Raw genomic sequence first — 13,527 nt, forward strand, 5'->3', positions numbered from 1 at the left:
ATGGCAATTCTGGCCCGCTGGGCTGCTAGCCCCCACATTGCTCTTTGCAGCTATATTAATGAGTAGTGTTGTTGTTTCAATAATAAAGTGATCTTTTGGATACAGTAAATGTATTCATGATAAAAAACAAAGGAATATGTTAACGTAAATTAATGTTAATGAAAACCTAAAAATGATGAACTTTCTAAGATGTTTTAACCAATCAATCAAGCAAATCAATGCAAGCAGTGACTTGAGTCCTTAAAGGATTATAACCAGTTTTTGGAAGATACCTCATGTTAACCAGTGTTGCAAAAACTTGGTAAATCCTTTTAGTTGATGTGCAAGTTGGAATCGTGGAACGAGTTTTTTAACTTTGCCTTTCTGGTCCTCCTTTTCCTCCCTCCTGTGTAACAATCACCTGGTCCCTCTTGCTCCCCAAAATCTGTCTCTGCTCCCTTGTTGTCCATGTTCACTCCTCCTTGTCCTATCTGGCTCTCTCAGATTCAGACCCGGGCACTCGGTCACGGCCTAAGGCCAGGGTTCGGCGTGCACCGGAGCAGCAGCTGGTCCTGAAAGGTGAGGAGGGTGAGTGTGTCCGTCCATTGCTCTGCCTGCCAATGTGTGGAGACCTCTGAATACTGGGTGGTTTTCTCATCAGAAAACAGAGGACTCCATTTGTTTGTTTTGTGTGTCTGACTGATGTGTCATATTCTATATCTCTACATCAAAAACAAATACAAATATTAGGGTATGCTGTAGGTTCTATTTGACTGACAGTACTGTAGCTGATAAGGGGCCCTTTGTGTTGAGTTAATGTGGTTGAGAGACCTCCCTCTATCTGAAGCTTGGAGGCTGCCAGGCTGAGGTGAGACATCTCTGACCTGTGTGGTGCTGCTCTTCTTTCAGAGGAGTCAAAGAGGAATCAGAGAAAACAGTAAAAGTTGAACCAAACAAAGCAGCCAATGCCGACTTTCAGAAAGCAGTCAGAGTTGCACCTCTGAAAGCAGTCAAGTCCAGATCAGTCAGGTCCAAGAGAAGAGTCAAGGGGGAAGGTAAACCACCGTCCTGATTTGGGATTTATAAAGGTTTAATTCTGCCCTCCTGCCTTCCTGGTGTCTGGCCCTCTCTGTATGTCTCAGGCTGCCGGCTGTTCTGTTGATTTAGAGGCATATATGCTTCCAGTAAAATAACATACAAAGAATAAGATATCACTGCTAATGTTTTCATTTTCATTAAAAAAAAATACGTAAAATAACTGAGTAACGGGTTGGTTTTGATTGAGTTTTAACCTCAGTGGTCATGAGTGCTTGTTTTGGGTCCCCTGTTGGGGACACTCTTTGTGTGTTTCTGTTCTGCAGCTCCAGCAGACCTGTGCCAGGTCTGGAAGAGAGGAGCTGTGGACATTACACTCTGCGCTGGTACTATAACAGTCAGGCTCAGGCCTGCGAAGAGGTCTGCCTTGGGGAGACTGAAGGTACTTAATCACACACACTCTAGTTTACGTCAGATATTCAATGTATGCACTCTAACAAAAGATCTGTTGTGTAGGTTCTCGTCCCTTGAAGGCAGCATGATGATTGTGGCCAACAACAATATTTCAGCTTCAACATTGTAAGAAATCATGTCTCTTCAGTCAGTTTGGTGAGAAAATGCCTCCACAGTGATTCCTATAGAGAAGACAGAACCCAGAAGTGTAAATTAGAGCTTCAGTAAAGAATTGATACTGAAGCCAAAAATTAATAAATTTAAACTGCTATATGTATTAACAGGTTGCATGTTAACAGCGCAGAATAATTGAATTATTTATACAACTAGGCTTCAGCCCTTAGCAACACACACAATACACAAGTATTAAATTGTTAGATTAGATGGTTTCTTACTGCAGTGCACCTTGGGAGTTGACAAACGTTTTATGTGAAGTTTTATGAAATAGGCAGATTTTTTCTAATGCAACTCGAATGATTTAATCCAACTCGATGACCCCATGCCTTGAAAGTGCTCTAACTATAAGTCATCAAATGTTATCTATGCAGAAACTTTTATTCTTAGAGCCTGAGATGCTGGAAATAACTCCTCATACCTCGCCACCCAATAATAACTATGCAAGCACAAATATATTGGGTTATTATTATGGATATAGGTAGGTCTATGAATTGTATTAAGTATGAAGAATCAAGCAAAATATTCTGAAAATGTTTTGGACCTAATGTTTTTGTTATTTGGGGGAAGTTGTGTATCATGACTGCATGTTTATCTTAGCCTGAGAAAAGGTGCTGTTCTTATACTGTTGATTGAAGGTGCAAGCTTGTGTGTTTGTGTAGCATTGTAGGAAATTTTAATAAGCATTTCTAAAAAAAAAAAATGTTTGAGGGAAAAAAAGGTATAATCTCTCATTTAAGTCATTAATCATTAGTGTACACTTAACTACACAATTCAAAACAGGGTTTTGACAAACCTAATTGACTAAAATTAAATGATTAGGTCTTGGTTTGAATTAAATAATGTCGACTTTCTCTTTCTTGATGAGATCTGATGTTCATGTGCACACAAGAGTCGAATATCTCCAGTCATGGAAATGTATTACATAATATTTCAATTTAGGGGTTAATGGAGATGATAAGGAGATACGAAACTGTCAAGTGTATGAGCTTGTGCGTGCGTGGGTGTGACTGGTCTAGATGTTCTAATTTCATCAGCAGGTTTTATTGAAAGGATTTTCTGCTTGTTGGCCATGACTCCTCCTCCCTCTCAGTTGATTTGCCCTGGTGGGACACAAACTCACTCCATCTATCCAATTCAGCAGGCCTCACACAGCTTCATGGACACCTCATTCCTCTCCCTCTACTTGACTTTATATGAAAAGTTATCTCAGTCAGCATCTTATCATGGTGTAGACTTGCATGTGTTGGCAGAGGCTGTGTGTGACAGCTTTGACAAATTATGCACACTGTGGAAAGGACAAGATCATGACACACCGACTGATTGTGGATGTAAAGATGAATTGATGGAAGTGGCTCAGGTGATGGACAAAGACAGGCCGTTGTGCAAACTGCAACAACGTCCCCTAGACTGAATAATAATGTTGGCACTGGTATTTTTTAATATTCAGGTTTTCAGTATGGAAATTAGTTGAAGAATGGTATCAGAGTTACTTTGCAATTGGTGCTTGCTCCCATTCAGCCACCATAGTTAGGTGGGGCACTGAAGACTGGTGATATAGCCTGATTCGCTCACTCCGCCTCACTCAGGCCAGTCAGGTTCTTTCACACACCAAAGTCAGAAAACCACTTATTATAAGGACTTTGCTTTGTGTACATATTCATTGTCACACTGTAACAGGAAGGGGCCTTCCACAACTGTTGACACAATCAAACTGCTTGAGTTGTTTAAATATTTCATATACATTTTGGTTAGTTTAATCTATAACAGCGCATCATATTTTGAAATCTGGTTCTATATTTTTTTGTCAAAATTTTAATTTGAAAAGTGTTGTAACTAGTCAATAAAGTTGCCAAATAAAATGTACCATATTTTCAATTGAAATGTATTATTGTATAATATTAAGTAGCAAAATGGAAACACAAGTAAACCACAACTACCTCAAAATTGTACTGAGAGATAACACAAGTAAATTTATTCATTTTCAACTACCAGCAGTAGATCAAGGTTTCCCGATAAAAAAAACAACCTGAGGCTCATAGTACATTCAAGTAAGACTCTAAATGAATTCATTGGCGTAAGACTGTGTGCATAGTGGAACAGAAAACCTAACAACATAAGAGAAGTGTAACTGTCTCACAACTGTTTGTGAATGTTTTGTGATCATATGTACTTAAAAAACACTTTCAAATCATCAGCATTCTGTGATACCACAGCGTGAGGCTGTTCTGTCTCAGCAGCAGTTACCTGTGCTGGGCCTGAAGCAGTGACGCTTCCCCATCCAGCCCGACCTACGTAATGAACTGCTTTTAAGACTCGATCAGCTTGTAACTCATTTAAGTGTTGAGGATGAAGACAGAGGAAATTTTTTTGAAATGCTTTGTTTTACACAAACACTGATGTATAACATAACATACATAACACAGAACACATAGTTGTGCTTGTGCCCAAGATACATAGGCTATGTATGAATCTACGTTTCTCACTCTCTGCTGCCTGCTTTTCCTCTTATCTGTTACGTGTATATTTGTCTGTGTGTGTGTGTTTATGTGGGTGTGTGTGTGTTTCATCATGATTCGTGTGGTAGAGATACATTTCACATAATTCTATGTAAGAGACTGACTGCGAACTTAGGTCTCTGACACAAGGGGAGCTTTAATAACCTTCACTAATTTGATATTCACTCTGCTACATCTGGGGCTCCTAAGGGCTCGCTCACTGAACACACAGACACATAGACAATATGATTTTATGACTCAAGGTTGTCCTTCACAGACCTATGCTAATGTGTGTTTGATTGTTGGATACAACTGAATTTTAATTTAATATGAACTCAGCACCTGCCTCCCTGCTTTCATGCACTGAACTATATCAATGTTATTGTAATTCCCACCATCAGAGCGGTACTGCAGGCATGTATGTTTAACCCAGGATGGACTATTAGAATACAAAACAAGAGGCATGTTCAGAGATGTTCTTATCACAATTTTTCAAATATGAAAAAATGGATATAAGGTTATATTGTTCTTCCTATAAAACTGAGCATGTGCAAGATATAGCCCTGCAAATGGAGTACAATAAGGATTAAATCCCCCTTTTTTTATCCATGACCCTTCAAGGGTATTTCTGAGCCAACATGAGCCTCCTGCCAGTAAGTACTGGGTTTGTGTATAGGACGATCATGATCATGTTGTGAGCATGATGATAGCTCCCTCTGTCTGTGTGAGCCAGAACTACTCCTCCTCCCCTCTCTTGGATGTGGGCTATGCAGGAACACGTTGAGGAGTTGTTCATTTTTCCTCTTCAGTGACCTTGACTGTTTAAAGCCGCGGGGCCTTAGGGTTGGCAGAGAGCTGGATTGGAGGAGCCTTGCCAAGAGAGAGGAGCAAGCCAAAGTCTCTCTCTCTCTCCCTCTCTCTCCGTCACTCCTCTCATTCTAACTCTTGCTCTTTTTTTTTCTGCCACCCACTTCCCTTTGCAAGTACAAAGGCTGTTGCTATAGCAATGAAACATGCTAGAAATGTGCTCAATCTCACTTTTAGCCTCTCAGCCATATTAGCATATGATCTGTATGACTTGCTCGCACATATTGCTCATCAAGCAAAACATAGGAACCGTTTGTGTGTTGGTCCTGTTGAGGTAAATATATACACTTGCTCATCTTCATGCACGTGTGTGTGTGTGTTTGTGTGTCAGGGGAAAAATGTATTGCAGGATTACTGTAAAGCTTGTGTGTGCTGTCCACAGCAGATTCCCCTGATGCCTTGACCCCATGTTTTATCTATTTCATCTCCTGGAGTTTGTCAGTGTGGACGGGGCATCAGAAGTTCTTTCTGTCCTGTAAGTCTTTCACTTGAGTTCTCAAAGTTGTGCCAGTCTAAGCATTTATTCAGCCTATTGATCTGAGCGTTTGGGTTAACCTCTCTGCACTCCTGGCTGTATTGAGCACTTTCACACACGATCCTGTCTCCGCTCTCTCCATATTTTACTGACTTTAAGTCCAGATTTTTATGCATGGCATATTTGAGCTTAATAATCTGTTTTGAAAAATTTTCAAGACCTTTGAAATGCAAGATAAAGGTCAGAGAGGCTTTAGCTGTACATTAACTTTGAATTCTAATGTTAGGCAGCACCTCCACTCTCTCTCTCTGCCCCTTCCTCACTTTGTCTCCCTTCCTGTCCATCTCTGCCATGAACTAACAGAGAGCAGCGAAGGTGTTGTTTACTTAGTTAAATTTTTCCTCCAGCAGATGAGTCAGCTATTAGCATATTCTCTACATCACATCAGTGATGAGCACGGGCCACCTGAGTGTCACAATGCCTCAGCCTTATTAAAAGGCTCTCGTGGGATATCTCAGGCGCATAAACCCAAATTAGCATATGCCATTTCTCATCTCTACCTTCTGTCATTCAGCAGCCCATGGTCGAAATCAGTGCATGCTCAAACTACTGATAGCCTGAGATTTTTGAGTTTCTCAGCTCTCCTCATCCATTACTCTCTCCCTCCCATCTTTTGCCACTTTCCTTCAATCTTTCTCCCCTCCAGTGATCCACTTCCCTCTCTTGACTGTTAGCAAATCTGTAATCTGTAATTTTGCAGCTGACTAGGAAGCAGAGAGTGGTGGAAATTGTTAGTTATTACTCAAAAAGAGGGGGAGATGGCAATAAGATAGGATCGTGTAAGGCACTTCCTGCTCATTGGAAGTGGTGTAACACCTTGATGTATTCCTGATAGTGTGGTGTTACACGGTGGCAAGATGGACCTATGGTTTGACCCTGCAGCGTCGGTTAGAAAACTTTCTGTCCTTTGAGGAAGCGCTCAAAGAATCAGAAAAGGGAAGCTAAAGCAGCTAAACAAAGTTATACTGTGACCAGCGGCATTCACACAGCATAAACAATAACCTCACAGTGTTGCTAGCATGGCTCACTCACATTTATGATACTCTTACTTTCACAAACCTTACCTTCATCAGGTTGTTTGTGTTACCAGCAATGTCACTCTGCTCTCTCAGAGATGGTGCACAGCACAATCTGTTGACCTCTGACCCCACTTAGCCACCAGCCTGAGCTGCCAGACATCCCTGTCAGTGAGATCCTGCCGCAGCTTCCAGCTCAGTCTTGATTCTTCTTCACTTATCCATTTGTGGAAATTGCTTTGAAACAATCTCCAATTTAACTATTCATTCCCTTAATGGCTTGGATTGTGCTGTTGCTCCAGATCCAAGGGATCGTTACCTGAATGACTTTTCTGGTCTCTGGTCCCTAACTGATCAAAGTAATTGCCTATTGATTAATTAAAAATTGTCTGAAGTAGGTTCCTTTGTCTGAAAATTGCTACGTTACAACACCTGAGCTTTAGATCACAGAGAGAAAGGAATGACACCAATGTAGAGAAATTGTTATTTAGAGGAGATGGAAGAAGACAACAAGGTGAGACAGAGATTATTTCCTCTTCGTCTCTGTAGATTGATGTATGGCAGCTGTCTGTGAGGATGTATCAGCTTGGATTAGTGGGCTCCAGGGCTCCATCTCTCTTATTCAGCATATCATCTCTGGCAAGCTTCAAGTTATATCTTCATTCTGAATCAAATGGCACCCTAAGGCTCCGGTGTAAGAAAAAAAAGAAAGCACAGATACCAGTTTGTAGTAGTATTGGCTCGTTTTAAACTGTTTGAGGATTATGGCCACAAGTCTTTATCGTGCTCATGCATTCAGATGGGGTTCAGGAGGGGCTGGTGTTGCTGTGCTGGAGAAGTCATGTGTAGCTGAGTGGGGAAGCGAAGGAAGTGACAGTCTTGTACATGTGGCTGAAGAACAGGAGGGCTGGGCTTGAGACAGGACCGTAGATGTCAGACGCAACCATGGGAGAGCAGACTGCACAGGCAGGGGTCAGGACGGAAGGGGCTGGGGGTGGAGGTAGAGGGGGAGGTTAAAGTGACAGGTCAGTGCTCGTCTCATCTTCCATCCATCATACAGTCCCTCTGTGGTTCAATCAAAGCGGAAAAGGCTTGACTGACTTTGACTGCAGCACCGCAGGTGAATGCATAGTCATGCAGACACCTGTGCCCACTTGTGCATAACAGACAAAAATATCATCAAAACAAATGAGAAGAGGCATTTCTCTCTCATTGAATCCTATACATGCTGGCCAATCGTGTTATTTCTTTACTGAATCATGTATATGTAAAAAATTGAGGGTCTAAGCAATTTTGTAATGGCTACACTTTATGTAATTTAGAGTGAAAATGCATTTTCCAAACCCAGCTTTTAGGGAGACCTGATTATCCTGAATTGTTCTGTAGCTATATTTTGTGTGCAGAGATAAAACTAATTTCACAGCCCCTTAGACTTATTTGAACAGCAGCAGCCAGCGGACTCACAGTGGGCATACAGCATCAAGAAAATTATGGTTTACAGTCGCCACCAAATACCAGCTGAAGGTGATTGGCCAGCCGCTGCAGGTCACACAGTCATGGTGACACAGTCAATGTTAGACCCACTGTGCAGATCCACGGCTACTTCCTGGGTACACTAATGAGAGGATAAACTGAGCTGTCAGTCTACCCCCTTCTTAGGCAGGGCACCATGAGCTTATACAAATATACTTCAGAGGTGGCATTTAGTGAGCTGCCCTGCTCCCCTTTCCTCACGCTGGTAAAAGGTAAATTTGTTTCACCTCATTCATAATGCAGGGTTCTAATTGACTGGACTCTTACCAAACAGCTACTACAGATCTTTCTTATGTCTTTTTCTGCTCTCTCTCTCTTTCCTTCTCTTTCTTTCTTTCTCTCTCTCCAGCTCTCTCCACTCAGCTGGATCAGTCGAAATCTGGTATGTGTGAACTCCTTTTTTCAGATTGGTCTTATTGCTTCCTCTCCTCTCCGGTCCATCTGATCAATTCTGCCTCTTATGTTGGTCTTTCATTTGAATAGGAAGTGTAGCTGTAGTCAGTGGGTGTCACTGTGAGGCATCGTGACATTTTAATTTGCACTGTCTCAGTTTTACGGGACACTCCAGCTGGCCATCTTTCTGTTTACAACTGTAATGAGGTCAGATTCAAGGATGTGTCCACAGCATGTTGCTGTCAGATTCAAGGACACACCTAACTATGTCTAAGTGTAAATCAGTGCTTAAACTTATCACAATTATATTCTCAATATATTTAATACAAAATTCAGACCTTGGGGAAATAAAGGCTGTTATCCTTAGAAGCAGCTCACTGGTCTGTGGTAGATTTTTGGATTTTTGATGACAATAAAGGATGAGGTTCGGGACTGTCTTATCTGCTGTGCGGAAGCTCCCATAGGAAACGTCTGAGAAGTTCTCACCAACACATCGAGTACCCGTGGGCCTCTGGCTTCATAAAGCAGTGATGAGCCCATTACAGTTGAAGTAGAACTTACTTTATTGCAAGTTTTGAAACTGTATTCTTTTGGTTTTATGACAGAAAAGAAGCCAAATTTAATTTTATTAAAATAACCTGATCAAGAACACAAAAAGCTTTCTGGTGTGCTTGATGAACATCTGTAGTTTTAACCATGCTAGTGGTTTGGCTCTAAGGATGGCAATGTTGGTCTGTTGGTCAGTCAGTCCACCACTTTGATCCAGACTGAAATATCTAGAAAACTATAGGATAGATTGCCACCAAATTTTTTTAAATATGCCCCAGAGGGGGAACCACACTGACTTTGCTGATTAGTCCACCATTCTCTATAACACCACCATGAGATTGACATTTGTGGTTCAAATGCAATATCTCAACAACTTTTGGATGGATCCGTGTAAAAGTTGATACAAACATTCATGGTCATCAGATGACAAATTGTGAACAACCTGACTTTTCATCTAGTGCTACCATCTGGTCTTTTAGTTATCCAAACCTTTATTTTATGATCAAATACCTGAAAAACTATTGTGACATTTCCATGAGCCTCAGCTGTTCTTTGTGTTTACTGCTAATTAGCACGCAAAACACAAAACTGAGGTGGTAGATATTATACCTGCTACACATCTACATGCTAGCATTAACATTGTGAGCATTTGAAGTCACTGCAGTGCTTTAAGGTCCCATACTTTTCTTGTGTTTTATTTAAAGTTTTGGTATTCAAAAGAAGATAAATTGGTGGTTTTAAGTACCAAAAACCATCTCAATGTAGTTGTACATCCCCTCTCTCAAGCTTCTCTCTGGAGCTCTAGTAACAACAGGTCGGTGAGCCAATCAGAGCAGAGACTCAGCGCCTGTGACATCACAAAGTTATGGAAGTCCTAATGGCTCGTTTTTAAGGCACAGTTTCTGAAAATGAGCTGTGTGCATTTCTCTGTGGACTGAACAGCGCTTTGATACTTTCACGGTATTAATATAGAACCTGCGTTACAATCAAAAAGTCATGGCAATCGCACTCATTATATAATATAATATATAATATATACAATTTTTCTTTCAGTGGGGTTTTGCTTTCTGTATAAATTTTGTTGACCTGATTGCTGAGAGAACTCTCCTTTCTCTATCATTCCCAAATTATTTAGATTCATGGACCTTTTTCACATGTTTTGACTTGTCATAGCCAGAAAAGCACAGGTGTAACTAATCATGTAACTCACTGGTCAGTGAATCTGATGCCAGACTGCGCCCCAGGTCTTGACTTGTGTCCAGGTTTACCAGAGGTTCTGCCGAGGTCTTTGATGCTGCACCCAACAGACGGAGATACAGACCCCCTCACTGCCAGGCGTGCTGTCAGACAGGACACAGGGGATGGACTCAATATCCCACACCAAAGAGGCTACAGTAAGTGCACAAGCCAATGCATATTATCACTCCAACAAATCTTTCATTTCAGCACTGCTCTGAAAACATGACCACAACCTGTTTACATTCACTAGCTTGTACAAAAATAACTAAATAAAGCCACAGGGAGAAAACTGATCTGCTGCTTTTTTGATGTCTGTAGAGAAAATCGCTCTCAAGGGATGAAACCAGGAGGTCACTGTACATTATTAGCTACAGAACAACATCGTTGGATCAGGGATTCAGTTTACAGACTAAAGACGAAAGTTAACAAGCATCTTGTGGCTTGGTGGTATGTTTTTTCCTTCCGGTGAAAAATTAGACAAATGTAGACAACCTGAGATGTTTCCAGCGCAACTACAATCAGGCTTGACAGAAAACTTCTCACTGCTCTGACACATCAGAGAAAAAAATATCACATTTTGATATCACACCTTAAAATCAAAGAGCAAGGGGTTTCTTTTTTCTTTTTCTTTTTTTTTTGCCTTAGCATTTTGTACTGACATTTAACAACCATAAGGGGGGGAAGAAATCTGAATCTCTGTAGAAGGAGAGATATGTTATTCTCCATAGACTCAGTCACAGGTTGCGTTTTGAGTTTCTGGACTGGAATACCTTGTGCTCTACTGTTGCTGCTGCTCCTTAACCCACAGCTGCATGCGGCAAGTTCATGCTGCTTGTCTTGTTTCCTGCAAGGCATTCTAGGAAATATGGGAAATCAGTAAAATAGCTGAGGTGGTAGAGAACACAAGGTGACATTACAGTATTTAAGATGTGAAGTGCAGGATTATGTTGAAAACCATGATGATATATTTTCCTTTACACATGCATTTTTCTTTCACTTGCTGCATATAAACTGCAGAATGAGTATCAGCACAGAAGTGTTGACTGTATGAATTTTGTGAGTGTTTTAGCATTTGCACATACTGTATCTCATTCTGAGCCTTTCTGTTGACATTATGTCGATGTGTGTATTTTTATTTGCTTTCTAGTATTTTGTGCATGTTTAGATTTTTTTCTGTATTTTCCCTTGGCTGAATGACACAGACATATGGTATGTGGGTGTTTGGCAGATGCTCCTAATCACTGGCTAGCTTTGCATTTGTGTGTGATTATTTTCACAAGGGATTTAGATCAGTAGCAAGGGCAATTCACTGTGTTTTTGTGTTTGTCAAAAAAAGAGGTGGGTGTAGGTTCACAGTTGGGGTGGGGGGTCCTTGGTGTGCTGTAAAATGTGTGATGCAGTGGAAGGAAAAGGTGGGCTACAGAAAAAATATGTTGATGCAGAGGGTGGTGGGTGGGTTGAGGAGGGCGACAAATATGTAAAAAAAACTGCTAAAATCTATCAAGAGGGACCATGAGGTGTTTAGTGCAATCTGGGATCGATCACACAAAATCAGTACGCTCCACTGTCTTTTCCTCCCAAGACCTGAGTACTTACAGTCCCTTTAATCACATTTCTTTGTTCCACCCAGACATGAAACTTTGGATTGATGCACAGCAAATGTGTATATTTGCTTTTTTGTTGCGAGTGAGATGAAGAAATACATACCACTCTCATGTCTGTATGGAGCTACAGCCAACAGCCGGTTAGCTTAGCTTAAAGATTTGAAACAGGGAAAGCCAAAGGTAATTAAATCCTCCTACCAGCAAATTAGCTCACCAATGTTAAATCACTCTCTCAAAGTGCAAAAATGACAAGGTGCAGTTTTATCTTATATCTGTATAGTATTGTAGTCTTGAAGTTGCAAGGCAAGAGTTACTGCTTCCAGCCAAGAAATATATCATTACATGCCTCCTGTAAACCGCAATCTGTTGTTTTTACAGTTTTTTGTACAGATAAAAAAACAAACAAACAAAAGAATCAGGTGTCACATGTTAATGAGTGAGCTTTAGATGTGTTGCTAGGCAGATTTTCTAATTGCTGGACAGAGCCAGGCTAGCTGTTCCCCCTTGTTTTCAGTCTTTATGCCAAACTAAGCTAGCCAGCTACTGTAGCAGTATAATTGCTGGACAGATACTAAAACTATTGCTTCAAACATAAAACAATATGGAGAGGTAAAACTGGAGGAAAATTAAATCACAATGATATTGACACTGATGCCACAAAGAAAAATACACAGTCAAGATTAGAATGGAAAATAAACGCTTCTGGGCTGGATGGAGGTGCAGGACAGTCTCCACTGATTTAATTTAGTTTCAGAGGCATGAAATGTTTCTTGTTCAAGGTTATATAAACCGCAATTAGATCACCATCTGTTTATTAGCATACTGGGGTCAAACAAAGAAATTTCAGATGCAGGTGTACAGGAGCCATTTTCAAATTCAAAATAAATTCAATATCCAGAGGTTTTTTAATACATCCGTTTGATAGAAACAAATATATAAATCCTTAATAGTCGATTTTTTTAATGTTCGCACACATTCCACCATGGGAGTTTATAAACAGCTGACATCAACGGCTCTGGCTGTCTTCAGAGACCCCAGGTGTTCACACCTTTTATCTAAATCTCCCTCTGCGCAGTTTATCTCACATATTCATCTGCAAAGTAATCTAGCCCACACCTCTTGTTAAAACAACTGTCTGTGAATCAGCGTGAGAACTGCAGTGGCAGGGACCTTATATTTATCCAAGGTCATATTTTCAACATCATTGACCTTGATCAGTGCACACCGCTCATGCTGACAGAGTGCTCATACTATAGCAGATGGTAGGCTGCACCTTACAATGAGTTGATCATTCCAGGTGAAATATGGCTTCAAGCTTCATGAATCTGCTCTTTAACCGGCTCATCCTCCACTGGAAATTTGCAGTGTGACATGAATGGGCCAGACAGTCACTGTACAGCCCCCAGTGAGCAGCAAAACATAGACAGAAGCCTCCCAAAGCCTCCTCCACAATGAGGAGAAACTGATATTATCAACTCATGTCTGAATGCAGTGATTTTCCTTGGAGGGAGATCAGGTGAAGTGTGTGTAATATGTTTTGAAAAAGGGAGGCAGAGGGAAACGCAAGTAATTGGGAAATCACGTTGAATTACTACAGAGAAACGTTCACCCTTGAGGAATCTCAGGTCGTCCTTGTGAAAGACTACCCCCCC

The sequence above is a fragment of the Seriola lalandi genome, unplaced genomic scaffold (genome assembly GCF_002814215.2).
Source record: "Seriola lalandi dorsalis isolate HSWRI2012SDOR001 ecotype SW California unplaced genomic scaffold, Sedor1 jcf7180002054692, whole genome shotgun sequence".
Lineage (NCBI taxonomy): Eukaryota > Metazoa > Chordata > Actinopteri > Carangiformes > Carangidae > Seriola > Seriola lalandi.